The following is a 13,523-nucleotide window of genomic DNA, read 5'->3' on the forward strand; positions in this document are numbered from 1 at the left end:
ACTTCTCTCCTTGGTGGTCTGCCAAGATGGATTGACCCGCTCTCCAGAAGAGAAGAGTTAAGGTATGGGAGTAGTTAACTTAAATATTGGAGTTGGGGGCAGGGGAGGAGAGAGCTATGAGGGAATAAATACATGGATATTTTAGTGATTTGTTTCCTCTTGTACTTGCCTTTATTCTGGAGTGGGGTGGGGAAGACTGAGAAGAGTTTGCTTTAATTATTTAGAGTCAAGTTAATTTTAAAATATGTATTCTAGACATAGTTTGTATAAAAAATGAAACTGCTATATGGTAAGTGTTTTGCTCAAGAACCTTACTAATTCAGATCATCTTTTGAAATGACCAACTAGAACCCTGCAGTAGTTAGCAGATTTCTGTGTTTTACTTTCTAATATTTATAAAGGTTGAGTTTTGTTTTCTTAATATTTCACATACATTTTTAGTGTCATGCTCATCTATTGAGAAGTAAATGCAGTTATAAGGAAAAATGTTTAAGGGATTAAATATTTGTAGGCATCAATACTGTTTTCTAGTAGGCCACATAAGGTAAACCACTCATATTCCAGAAAGATACTCACTAAACTTGATGAATTGACATTTTTAAGGGGGAAAGGACATACTATGTTTGGTATAACAGTGCATAACTACTTTCTTTTTTGACAGAAATTCATTTCGTAAATGTTTGCTGGACTGAGCCCTCAAAGTTTAACTAGGTAGGGATTGCTTTTTTTCCTTCAGATTTTCTTTAAATTTCTCCTTGCTTTTTTTTTTTTTTTTTTTGAGGGACATTTTGACTAGAATAGAAATACCAGAAGATAAACAACGAAATACATGACTTTCCCTGCTGGTCCAGGTCACTATGTTCAGAAATCATAGGAAATGCTACAGATGATAATGGTTTCTAACTTGAGAATAGAAAAGTTATAAGAGCTATCATTTGTGTTAGGCTAGACTTACAGTGTGACTAGTAATGAGAGAAGTTTCCGTTGTATATTGACAACCAGATACAGTGATCTTACAAGGCTACACACAATGCTTAGAGGACTATGATGGATTTTATGTAAGGTGTATAAAAGCAAACAAATCCTTGTTTGTAACAAAACCATTAAGATTAAGCTATTATAATTTATCTGTAGGAATTAATGCTTTGGCAAATTCATGATTCAACCTTTATTTCTTCATCCACCAAATATTATTGATATATATTATGTGCCATGCACAGTAATTAGTCATGAGAATGCAAGATGAGTAAACACACAAGCCATAGTCAAAAACAAATAGTTGAAGTTTAAAATGAGTATTTCTAATAAAAACAGATTTAAGATTTTTTTGAGCACACTGAAGAGGAAGTTCCTAATTCCACCTTGAGTGTGGGGAAAGCGTCACCAGGGAAGCCATGCTTGGGCATGGAGGGTGAAGAGGAGTTTGCCTGGTGGGTAGGAGAGGTGAGGGCCTGTATAGACAGCAGTCATTTCTTTCTAAAAATCTCCAGCAAAGGAAATCATGCTGAGTCACTACTGTAGTTTCACAGTTTGACCCATGTTTTCTGGTGAAGAATTTATCAGTGAAATTTCAAATCATGGAACTTAAACTGCCAAACGAAATTTTACCATTAACGTTTCTTCTAATTCAACAACCTTTTTACCTTAAAGTAGCTTTCCCAGCCTTAAGGATCCTTGCATCTTCGTGGGTCTCTGGTGGTCCAGAGGTTTCACAGATAGTAGCTACATCTGTGTCTGGATGAGGAATAAACTTTTGGGTACCAGGAAGCCATTTTCAGGTCCTGCTTGGGAACATAGCTGGAAACTCTGTGCCCTGAGTGACATTCCAAGATGTTCCTACAGCGCAGTCACCCAGCAAGAGGAGTGGGGTGGGAGTCTGCTTGCTTTCTCTTTCCTGCTCCTCCCCACTGAGAAAAGAATGAATGCCCTGCTCTGCAAGCTCCAAAACTCATTAACAAACTCTGTTTTAAGAGAAAAGGATGTTGTTTGGGGAACACAATACTCATGAGGCTCTGAGGTTTCAGGCAACATCATCAGTAGAAACTTACCCCGGGCTGAGTTTATCTAACCTCTGTCACCATTCCCAGAATTCTCTCCTGCAGGCTTCTTTGTAGGACCGAAAAGTACTATTTGCTGGAGGAGAGGGGAAGAGAAGCAGATGGAAATGCCTGCAAGCTATTGTTACTATTTTTTAATCTAAAGAATTTTAAATAGTTAACAGCTTATTTCCCAGTTCCCCCTCTTTGCTTTAATGAGCCAACTATAAATAAAGAAAATGTTTAAACAATTAAAATGCATGGCCCTTCACATAATATCCTATAATTGTGGCCATCTTGATTTTGTGGTTTTAAAGATACCCACCCTGGCTCCACCACTTATTTGCTGGATGTAGTTGATTGTGAGCCTCAATTTCATTTTTTTTAATAGAATGGGAAATAATTTTTATTTTATAGTTCTTGTTAGAATTAGACATAATGTATATAATATCAAGTGCCTGTCACATAGTAGTTGCTGAAAAGTACAGCCATTGGCAGTAATACAGTCTTTAAAACCCTAAATTGCCATATCTTTATTCACCCCACAACTGCTTTAAAAAGGTTCTACATTCTAAAATAAAAGCCCTACGTGTAAAATTTAAGTATTCTGGATAAAATACAGCAAAATCTCAAGCGCGTGTTTGTGAATGTAAGTTATGGATGAATATGTCTTGCCCCTCACATCCAATTAATGAACTAAACTTGTGTTTTCTGAACTGCTGACATCCCAAGTGGCGCAAACATGATCCACTTGGGTGTGGGAAGAAAATACTAGGCTAGGCCTGCTTTTAAAATATATTATCTTTAAAATTTTTATTTCTTGTATACATCACGTGTATAGCTTACCAGTGTGGTAGTAATTGCATAAAGTATATGAATAAGTATACATACGTATTTTGGAGATACCAACTCAGTTTTTAAAAAATTTTTCTTTTTTTAATTCGTGACTGTAAGAGTTTGAAAGTCATTGAATTAAATGGCCACATCCATAATAACATGGAGACCAATATGCCATCTTGGAATTCTATCTTATTAAATGTTTGAACGTGAGCTTGAGATTCAACATGATTAAAAAATTAGGATCATTAAAAAAAATTTGTGGACAGTTTTATTTTGATTCTTACTCTACATTTCCTTGCTAGTAATTTTCTATCTAGTGCAGTAGTTCTTCAATTTTTTGGATTTGCTTTCTAGTTTGTAATTTGAGGACTTGATGCAATTTGGAAAATAAAAGATATCAAAACAGAACCCACTTGTCTTGATAGGTTTCCGACGATTGTGCCTGTGAACCTTTTCTTGGGCACACATTGTATTTTCCGTTAGGGGCTTCTGAGCCGTATAGTGAAACATGTGCTGAATATCCCATTTGCAGAATCCGTTTTTTGTGTCTCAAATGAGGTTGTGTTCTTGGTAATGGTTTTTAGTCACGTCTTTTAGGAGCATGATACTGTGTCACCCTGCAGAACTTTCTATTTCTCATCCCACAGTTCTTTCAGGCAGCCATCTCTGATGATTTGAAGACCTTTTTAAAAGAAGACTAGAAGAATTCCTAATCTCATTCTTTGGTGTGTGACACCCTTACAGAATATGTCTCTCCAGCAGTCGATTTCTCTTGCACAGACAGCTGAATTCTTCATATGGTTACTGTCCTATCCTCTCCTTAAATATAAGAAAAAAAGAGTAAAGCCAGAGACTGTGTTCTGACACACTTTGTTGTTAGGGACTTTGGCAACAAAGGGGTAAATGACAACGAGGGAGTGTCTGGAAAGTGGCTTCTTCCTCCCACCCTTCTCCCTCCCCTAGTCCTTGCCTTCTTCTCCCTGATGCAGCTGCAACTTATAAGAGCCGGAGCTGACCCGCACCTGCTCTAGGCGCAGGCTGCAGGAGCTCAGGCACCACGTGTAAGGGCTGGGTTAGGTGTGCTCCGTAGCGCTTCCCCCAGGTAATCCACCCTTTGTTCTCTCCATCTCTGCCCCCAAGCAGCTCTCATCAAACTACAATGTGTAACGTGCCCTAGAAACGATTACAGTGGCTCCCCTCTTATCCACAGTTTTGCTTTCCGCAGTTTAGGTTACCAGAGGTCAACCGAGATCGAAAATACTGAATGCAACTTTCCAGAAATAAACAATTCCTAAGTTTTAAGTTGCGCTTGTTCTGAGTCGCGTGATGAAATCTCGCGCTGTCTTGCTTGAGCCGCTCGTTACTCACGTAGCCGCCATCTTGGTTATCAGACCGTCTGCCGAGGTAGCGCAGCGCTGTGTTCAGGTAACTGCTTTTTTCCTTAATAATGGCCCCAAAGTGCAAGAGTAATGATGCTGGCAGTTCGGATATGCCAAAGGGAAGCTGTAAAGTGCTTTACGTGAAAAGGTGAATGTTCTCAACTTAATAAGGAAAGAAAAAAAAATCATATGCTGCGGTTGCTAAGATGTATGGTAGAATGAATCTTCCATCCCTGAAATTGTGAGGAAAGAAAAAGAAACTTGCTGGTTTTGCAGTCACGTCTCAAACTGCAAAAGTTACGGCCACAATTGTGTGATAAGTGCTTAGTTAAGATGGAAAGGCATTATATTTGTACAATAAAATATTCTGAGAGAGACCACATTCACATAACTTTTATTACAGTATATTGTTATAATTGTTCTAGTCTTAGTTATTGTTAATCTCTTTCTGTGCCTAGTTTGTAAACAGAATTTTATCTAGGTATGTATTTGTAGGAAAAAATATAGTTTATATAGGGTACTATCAAGTTTTCAGGCATGCACTGAGGGTCTTGAAATGTTTCCCCCGAATAAGCGGGGACTACTGTATTTACTGTAGTTAACTTTGCTACAGTTAGCTACAGTCCAGTTTATTTCTTGTAAGGCATATATGTTACTTTTACTTAATAAGAAAGGAGATCCATTTTCACTTTTTCTTTACTCTCCTTATAATGAAGAAAATATTCACATGTACCACAACCTGCTTGTTTACATCTCGCCGTTAGATTAGTTTGGCTGCCATCTCAATGCCTGGTCCTGTTTCTAGTGTGTATTTTTGTTTTTAGGGTTGTATTTTGCCTAAATTGAGAACCCGGAAGTGGAAATTTTCAGTTATTTCTGCTGGAGTTTTCCTGAGTTGCTAGCAATGCCCTTATTTGTCATGTAGCCACTGTGCAAACTGACTTTGACAAGGACTACTGAGAATTCAGCTTGTCTTCATTTTTCGTATAGAAATATATTAGCTATCTTTTGATCTTTTCCCTCAAATCTCCTATGACGGGTGCACCTTTTTCATACTTTCTGAAGTAAAAACATTTGTGTTTTTTATGCACAACTGCAGAATTCTTCATTCTGTGACAAAGCCTTAAAATAATATTACTTCTTACCTTTAAGGTTTTGTGATATATCTGAAAAAATGGACAAATTGTCAAAGAAATAAAAAACAAAATTTTATTTGGTTGCAAATGGAAAAGGCAAAATAGCCTGTTTGGCTTAAATCTGCATTCACTGTATCTCTAGCTGCTAGTTTTAATTAAAAAACAGCTGAAGCAATGGAATATTGGGGTGGAAGAGGGTGCTGTTGAGTGTGTGATTGGACCTTTTAGAAATTCTAGAAATCCTCAAAATGTTTTGTAACTTAAAGGCTTTTCAAAGCAGTATTCCATTCATACAAATTTAGATACATAATCAGAGTTTATAAGAACCTTCTGTGCAGTTAGTCGCTGCATCAAAAATTTGTACTCACAAGCCTCTTTATGTGGGCTGTTTAATGAATAACTAACTCCGCACTCACTGACTACACTCAGCGTACCTGGGAAATCTAGCTGCTCCTCCTCAAGGCCTGTCTCATATTTGCCGTGCCTCACACTCACTCCATCAGTGTTTTGTGTTGAAGCCAGTCCCTGCTGTAGGCAGTGCATGCGTTTCCTCTGCTTCCTGGACTGAGTGGTTAGGTTTGTGGAGGCGGTGTGTTGAGACTCCATGGTGGGCACATGATGCTTTGGCTCTGAATCAGATTGGGTAGTAGGTGGCTCTTGTCTTCAACAGTTAATAGTTCATGTTCAGAATGTGAATTTTCCTTCAGTTAAATATGGTATTCTTCTTGTTTTGTGTACATAAAATCAAAGGTATCATGGAGTTGGGTTGTCCTGATAGTTTTTATCATCGGATTGACAGCTTGATAATAATTAGGTGCTATTATTGGTGTACTGTTCAAGAAACTTTGCAATTACTTTTCCAAAAAGAGATAAAGAACCTTTTCAAATAAATAATTTCGCTTATTGTTTGAAGAAATATGTAAATAAAAATCCTCAGAATGTTCAAGTTAGCCTGTGTGTGAGGGTTTCTGGCTGTAGATTTCTTCAAACCCTTCGACATAGATAGTGTCAGAAATGAAAGGAGCAATGCAAACAATATGGAAACTGAGAAGAATAATCTAAGTGGGGTCAGTTTTACTCACCTCCTCCCCCCTGCTTTTTTTCTTTTTTGGTTATCACCTGGTTTAGATTTTAAAATAACTTTTCGATTGCAGACTTCCAAGTTTATCCCAGTGTTCTCAGTGCCGTGGGCTATATGTGGATGCAGTATGTGTTAACAGTACTTTTGTAACCATCTCGGGATTTTTAAAATGACTTGTTATTTCTGTGAAGTCACCAAAAATGTGACTGCTGAAATACGCAAGAATTAGAACAAGGTGACAGAATCTGGAGCGCCTTATAAAAGCCTGATCTTATGCTTTAATTTCTTTAACTCCCACACAGTCTTTTCTTCTCAGAAGTTTGATTGAGCTGTAGCTGGTTTTTGTTGGCTAGGATAATTATGCTGGAATGACTTTAAAATCTCTTTGTACGTACTGTTTAGCTTGGGCACTTTTTGTAATCACCTAGAGAGGGACCAGAGGGTCCTACCCAGAATTCCCAGGGTAGGCCAGTGGGAAGAAACCTCCCAGGAAAGAGCAAGGTGGATTTAGGGAAGCAGTTATTCTTTGTTCTGCATGCAGTTTAGCTATTCAGTGCTGCTTAGGTCGGTCGTCGCATTGATAGCGGCATGACAAAAAAGGGCCAGGCCAATCTGAAACCAAGCAGCAGAATGTGCAGTGAAAAGAACATGGGCCTTGCAGTCAGACAAAACCTGAACCTGAATTCTGGGCTTGAACCCTGGCTCTGACACCTTAAGCTGTGTGACCTTGAGCTACTGTCTTTGAGACTTAGCTTTAAAAAGTTTTTTGTGGAGGACGTGAGCCAGGTTTACATGTTATCGCTTAGCAGAGTGTCTGGTGCAATAGCTACTCATTTTCCCCCCAGCTTACTTACGATAAAGAAACAGACATCTATTCACCTTTTGCATATAATTAAGGATGTTTGTGTCGTTCAGTTTTGTACACTTCACTTTCACTAATTTTCTTTTGTTAATTTTTTTTGTTATTAATCTCCCTGCCATGTCACAGACCATGAAAACTCTGTTAAGAACAATTTGGTGCTTTTTCTTCTGCTATGTAGAAGTTATTCTCTCATGATACCTTTTATATTTGATATTGTGCAACAGAAGTGATATGGCTGATGTCAGATCTGAATCAAGTTTCCAGGAAGAGTGTCAAGCAATTGTGCATTTGCTCCTAGCTGATTGCTGCAATGATTTTTCTCTTTCTCATTTATGTGCTTCGTTTTAATGGTGAAGGCAATTCATGAAAACAATGCATAATCAGACCTGTTTATCAAGATGAAATAGTCTCTAGCCCACTGATTTAAATTTCTTTAAGAACAAACAACAGACAAAAAAAGCTTACCCTTCCATGACTAAACCACAAAGCACTCTTTATACAGATTGTGAAATTAATGGAATTACATAATTTATAGACAAGCATTAAAAAAGCATTTCTAAATTGCTTTCAAGCCTAGACCTATAGCTTAGTTACAATGAGTTAGACTTCTTAAGTATTTTCTTAATGTTTTCTGATATGTAGTGATAATTGAATGCATATCCTCTTAGAATCAAATATTGTAGTATAGCTAAACATTAAATTGAAAATTAGAGGCTAAGTGTTGAGCTGGAAATAAATGTAGACTTACTTTGGTTTCAAACAATATTACCTTTTAAATAAGGTATAATAAAGCTTCAGTCCTGAGTCTTTTTTTTTTTCTGATGTTGTTATTAAATCTGCTGCATTTTTGGTATAATTCTAGGGTTAGACTTCTCAACCTTTTCTCTCTCAGTCCTGAATCATTGAGTGTTGTGTAGGATCCTAGAAGTTGTTGTGTTTCATGATTATATAAATTTATGAATTCAGTTTTGGAAATATGAAAACAATTGTAAATCTAAAACTGGAGATTGTGGTAACTAGCTTTCCTAAGTTATTTTTTATTGACTCTGTTGGGGTGGGGGATTGTGTGACTCCCTAACCTACTGAATTAATAACTTCATGACACGGCAGTTTTATGAGTTTGTGCCCTGAAATTGCTTATTTTGAGAATAGCAGGTTTCTCCATTGAATATTTACTTCGAATTTTTTTCTTTTCCCTTGGTAGTACAAGGAAGGAACTTTCTAGACCTAAACAGAACTATTCTAATAAATATGACCTCATTAACACACTTCAAATAATGTCCTGTTAGGTCTAGTTTCTCACAAGGGAAATATTTTTTCCGTTAACATACAAATGAGAGAGCAAAGTTAAATATAGTAGATAATCTTAACGCAGTGAACATGCTGAGAACCCATGAGTATGGCTATTTTCCAATTTGAATTTCCTAAATGGGGCAGTAAGTGTAGGACCCTGTGGTCAGCTGTAATGAATGAGAAAAACAGCAGTGACCTTTGCACGAGGGGAAAGACATCATTCTGCTTCTGGCTTTTCACAGCTTATGTGTTTGTATTTTTAATGTATGACTGAACCTGAAAGTTCATCTCTAATCTTGATCCACGGGGAAATGGCAGGAATCCTAACCAGCCAAATGATACAAATTTAAATTTCCTGTGGAGGAAAGGTCAGTAATGCTCTGTTCGCTGGGGACAATCTCAGCACAGCAACAATCCTGATTAAAATTCCTGTTGAGAGCTAGTGATTTGTCTGATTGAAAAACTAAATAGCTCCTTAATCACCTAGATGAGATGACATCACTGGGGCATCATAAACTGTCCGACAGATGAATAACCCATCTCAAATATCAACTTCATTTTAAAATTGAAAAACAAAAACATGAGGCTGCATTTAACAGCACCTATTTTTAGTTCTGTGATGTAAGGCCTCCAGTTTCCTATAATTCCCATTGTTCTCTAAAAATAAAGACCCATTTAACCGAGGAGGACTGACAAGTGATCTTGTGATGGATTTGAGTTATTGTTCAATGTGTGAGACTGGGGAGAGTACCACAACAGCATGTCAACACTGCTGGAGACTTCTGGCCTGTTATGGTGCCTGCAGCCTTGCCTGCTGTAGGTACCTGTTTGCACACTGGTACTGTTGGGAAAATGACACTCTTTGTGATTGGTTTCTGCTTTTTCCAGTGGAAAACTTAGCCTTATTATTTTTTTTTCTTAAGATAAGCACACAGCCAGCATATCTAGTTAGTAACAAGTGACCCATCTAATGAATTAGGTCAGCTTGGAGAAGATGCAGTTCCCCTCCCCCATCCTTAAAGTTCCTGTTTTTCAAATGTGGGAGTTTTGTATCTGTATCACCTACATCTAACTAGGACCTTCCTATGACGTCTGAAGATAGCCTTTATCCTAAATTTAAAATAACCTGAGATGCACCATTTTACCTTGAGGCCAACAAAATTATGTTTCATCCTTGTTAATGTTTCTAATGTAGATTTTTCTGGACAGTCCCTACTTATAATTTACTTCTTTCTTTTCTTTTCTTTTTTTAATTGAAGTATAGTTGATTTACAATATTGTGTTTCAGATGTATAGTGTGTGATTAGGGTTTTTTTGCAGAACTATAAGTTATTCTACGGTAAATCCTTCTTAATGTGTTTTATGTATGTACACACAAACCAGAAACAGACTCAGATGTAGAAAACAAACATGATTACCAAAGAGGAGAGGGAGTGGGAGGGACAAGTATGGGATTAACAGATACACACTATTTTCGTTCTTTATTTTCTGAATTTTTATTTGCATTGCAGTGTCTGTTGTTTTTCTTTGTTGTAAGACAGAAGAAAGTAATAAAAGGTGAAAGTTAAGAAAGGACATACATGCGGATTAGGTGCATTTCCAGGCTCTCTTTGAAGTCATATACAGCAGTTCCTGTCTTCCCTCGCCTCTAGGTGTATGCAGGGAGTTCCTGGGGGTAGCCAGGGTCTGTGTCTGCTTTCAGAAGGGCCCTGGGAATCCTTGTTTGAGGCTTCTTGTCTTGTCGGGGCTGAACAGCTGAAGGATAATGCAGGGATTTCTCACAATTGGAAAACCCTGACATTTTGTCTTTAATCTCTTTTTCAACGTGAATTCTGTCAGATGCTCTGAGAAGACACCCAGTTTCAGTCTGAGTTGCTATCTGGTGTCTAAAACTGCTCAGGAAAATGGCTTTCTTTACAGGAATATGATAGCGTATGTATGTTCGAGATTTTAGCTTTTCATATAAAATTATAATAAATTGTGCATGAAGGTGAAACACTGAGGGTGATGCAGCCTTATTAAATTGAATTTAGTGGATGGTTAATTCTGATGACTCTGAAATATTGCTCAGTCTAAAGCAGGCACACTGATGCCAGGAAAGTCCTTGATGTGTTTGGCACAGAACTGTGACATTTAGCTATTCGAAGCTAGAGTGAAATATCTTGAGTAGAGCTGATGGAGGGAGAGCTAAGCACTTGAATGGGTCTCACTTCTAATACATTTGGGTAGTTTTTTGTGTGTCTAATGATAAATTAAGAACTTTATAGATTTCTATAGTAGTAAATATACAGTCTTTATTCAAATAGATTTAAAAGGCTTACTGGTCAGATAGGTGGCTTTGGGATATATTTTTAAACATCTAAGTTGCATATTTCAGTTACTAGAATGCAGTCATATATTGTGTGTGAAAATGAATTTAAAATCCAAAAAATAAGTGAAATGTTATGACAGCAGGAAACCAGAGACTAATGTAATGCTTGGTAGGTTTTAAAAAGCAAAATAATTTCAAATATTTTTGAAGTGGATACATACTGTCGGAAACAATGAACAAAGGAAGACAAGTTCACAGACTGAAAGCCTGAGAAAAGTTTCTCTGTGGACAAATAAAGTGATAATAAAAATGGAGAAGAAATGAGACCCTTTATACATGTTTGCCAAGCCCAATGTGCAGTTTCACAATATAAGGCTGGTGAACCCCGAGAAGGTGAATAGGGCTTTTTCTCTTTATTCATACAGCATTAGCTATGTATGGTTGTATCCTCACTAATAATCACAGCCCCAGTTTTAACCCCAGTTCCATAGTACCCACTTTCAAGGCCTTGATATTGTGAAATTATTTTGATTTAGTACTAAATCGTTTTTCATTAGTGAGTCTTCACATTTTAGAGAGAGAAGAAAAATCAAAACTACTTTCTCTGCTTAGTGGCCATAAGTACTTTGCATCCTGATTTGTTTTGCTGATACTAGGAAGGGTTGTGTATGGGTGACGAGACCATGTCACACAATCTCTGCCTCAAATGCTACTCAGGCTACATAGGGGTCACACCAGGACAGCAGGAATCTGCAAGAGTAGGTTATTTTCAAGAAGGCTCCAGATGGGGTTTTACTTATTTATTTAGATTTCATTTGGAGATACATCAAGTTTTGATGGCACTGATATTGTTATAAATAAGCCAAATATAATGATCTGGACCTATCTTTAGTGATTTATGAGATATATCCTATTTTTCTATCATGTTTTATGATTTTCTGCAATTTATTCTGCAAGAATGTAGAAAAATTATCTCTCTTACACCTAACGTAAAAAAATACACAACAATATTAATTACACATATTAGGCTGAATTTACCATACATATAGGGGAACTAAAAATTTAAATGTTTAATAGCAAGTTTAAAAATATTTATCAAGATCAGTTATTTAAAAGCACTGACTCACAGGGGCACCTTCCCTTGCCACCCTGTCTAAAATTGCAGAACTACTTCCAACTGTCCCAGTACATTTTCTTTTCTTCATTTTTTCCTCTCAGTTTTTATATCTGTCTAACATTAAATATCTAACTTATCCTGTTTACCTTCTGTTTCTATCAGAGTGTAACCCTATGAGGGTAGGGATTCTGTCTGTTTTGCTTGGTGCTCCATTGCCTAGAACAGTGACTGGCACATAGATGGCACATGTGCATATTTGTTGAATGAATCAGTAAAATTTTAAAGACACAGTATTCGTTCATCCATTCATTGGACATTTATTAAGCAGACACTGTGTGACTATGCCTCATATAAGTACCCATCTTGGTTTGTGGGTATATCCATTTATAAACGCTTTATTAAATTTTCAATTCCAAGTGCCCTCATGTCCAAGGAGTCTGATTTTTGGTATCTCTGTGCTATAGAGCCCTACCAATCTATGAGAATTAACACACAGTAAAGAGACTTCTGCAGGTGCAGTTTAAGTACTGAGAGTATCTGTTTGAATCACTCTAAGTGAATCATGTGCTTTTAGAGAATGCGAAAGGACCAAAGAAAAGAGAAACCTTCAGATTGTACAAATCATTGGCCAAATTAGACCGTGCTTTCTGTCACTTGACAATTTTAAGAGGTGGTTAAGGTGTTGGGAGCACATATCTGAGCTTGAAGCCTGGCTCCACCACTTACTAACTGCGTCCCTTGGGGCATGTTCTTTAGCCTTTTTGTATCTCAGTGTGTTCATCTGAAAAGTTGGACTGTGGGGAGGATGAAATTAAATAATACATGTAAAGTGCTCAGGATACTGCATGGCACGTGGTATGTGCTTATTGGTGTTGACGTTGGTGTGCAGTCTACCAACCTCAAAACAGCTTCCCTGCTTAGCTTGTTTTTGCATTTGGTTTGGTTGTATTTGGAAATGCCTATAATATGTTTCTCACATTGGAAGCAAGTGGCAAACTGAATAGAAAATACATTCAGTGCACTAGCACTCTTTTCTCAGATGCTCCCCATTTGTTTGGTTTTTAAAATTAAGTACTGTGTCATTCACATTCTCCAATATTTTTGTGTGTTGGAAAAAAGAGAAACAGTGATTGTTAAATGTTGTCTAATTATCTTAGCCCATTGTTGCTTTCACTCTCCAGGGGAGCCAGAGGTTGCATACACTATGTTCCAGAAGTGAAAGCTACAGGATAGAAGTCTGTGAATTCAGGAACAATTTAGGGGAACAGTTTTCAAGTGCATTGTCCCCTGGGTTTTTGTAGACTGGTGTGGTGCTAATGGGGGATCTACAGTAGGACAAGCAACCGGAGGCTCTGAAGAGTTAAAGCTGCAATGGAATTTCAATTCTACCACTGTTTTTGGGTAATGGGATCTTGAATCAGTCTCTGACTTTTTAGAGAAACAGAAAAGTGTGATTAGCAAGTGCTGT

The sequence above is a fragment of the Camelus ferus genome, chromosome 3 (genome assembly GCF_009834535.1).
Source record: "Camelus ferus isolate YT-003-E chromosome 3, BCGSAC_Cfer_1.0, whole genome shotgun sequence".
Taxonomy (NCBI): domain Eukaryota; kingdom Metazoa; phylum Chordata; class Mammalia; order Artiodactyla; family Camelidae; genus Camelus; species Camelus ferus.